We start from the raw sequence: 1,181 nt of genomic DNA, 5'->3' as shown, positions 1-1,181 counted from the left end.
AGTTATACCAATGATCATACATAACAAGATGGTCCACTCCTCTTTTTGAGCCAATTAAAAAAGTGTCCTCAAAATTCGGTGGCGCCCTCTTCACAAAAGCGTACCCTTTGCGAACAGAGTTACCCTACATGTGTGAAAAAAATCAAAGTGAAAGTAACATGGTTTAGAATAAATATGAATTCAAATTTCGGAAGAACGCTTTTATAAAATGGTTACGCTGACAAACAAATCTCTACCGGAAGAAGAGGCGACGGTTTTCTTCGTTTAATTTGACTTTAGAATGAGAGGGGAGAGGTCACTGAAATATAAACCCTAACACTCCGCTCTGAACGGACCCGAACAGCTGATGAACAGCAGTCGATCTGCTCACGCCAGGAGGCGCTATTCCTATTCTTCTTCTGGAAAAACGAAAGAGAGCTTCAAAACAGACTGCAGCGCCATCTGAAGCAACGAGCGGACTCCGGCCGACACTTTTTTGGCCTAGTGGGCCATCTTGTTATGTACGATCTTTGGTCATACCAAAGATAGTAAATAACAAGATGGGCCACTCAGCCAAAAGAGTGTCCGCAGGAAGTATGTGTTGCTCCCACGGTGTCCCTTATGACTTCATTTTTTAATTTTGTCTCTTCTTGTTTTGTTGACCGCTCTTCTTAAGCATTTATCTATCTATCTATCTATCCTCTTTCTTTTCTTTATGTCTGTCCCTCGCTTGTAATCTTCTCTCGGCATTAATGTGAGCTTATTGCAGTGCAAAAGCCATAAAACTCTGGCAAAAACTGAAATGCACATGAAATACAGCAGTTTATTCACATAGAGCCAAAGAGCCCCAGCACAAAGGGCACAACAGAACGAGGATCCAAAAAGCAGTTTGCTAGCACACCTCCCGTACGTCAGACGAATTACACCTTTCCTTAACACGGAGCCGTATAAGATAGCAGAAAAAGCAAAATGTAAATAAGTTATTTTTAGAGTCTCATGAATAATCATTCACCTCTCCCATCCCCTCCCCCCCCCTTCCCCCCAACAGGAGCAAATAGAATGGGCCGTAGAAGAAGGAGCAGATTTCATTGTCGCCGAAACCTTCTCTGAGCTGGGTGAAGCCGCTCTCGCACTGGAGTGTATCAAGAAATATGGAAAAGGTTTGGGTGTTGTTGCTATCTGTTTTGCTTTTTTATCTTTAA

The 1,181-nt window shown here is 42.6% G+C and overlaps 1 protein-coding gene across 1 annotated transcript in view; it reads left to right on the top strand.

Moving 5' to 3' along the window:
- Positions 1-1,181, top strand: part of LOC101854286 (betaine--homocysteine S-methyltransferase 1) — a gene marked incomplete in the record, with an annotated part of 21,415 nt that overhangs the window by 16,071 nt on the left and 4,163 nt on the right.

Source organism: Aplysia californica, unplaced genomic scaffold, assembly GCF_000002075.1.
Source record: "Aplysia californica isolate F4 #8 unplaced genomic scaffold, AplCal3.0 scaffold00688, whole genome shotgun sequence".
NCBI lineage: Eukaryota > Metazoa > Mollusca > Gastropoda > Aplysiida > Aplysiidae > Aplysia > Aplysia californica.
The sequence above is the reverse complement of the archived record's forward strand: the minus strand, read 5'-3'. Positions and strand labels throughout refer to the sequence as shown.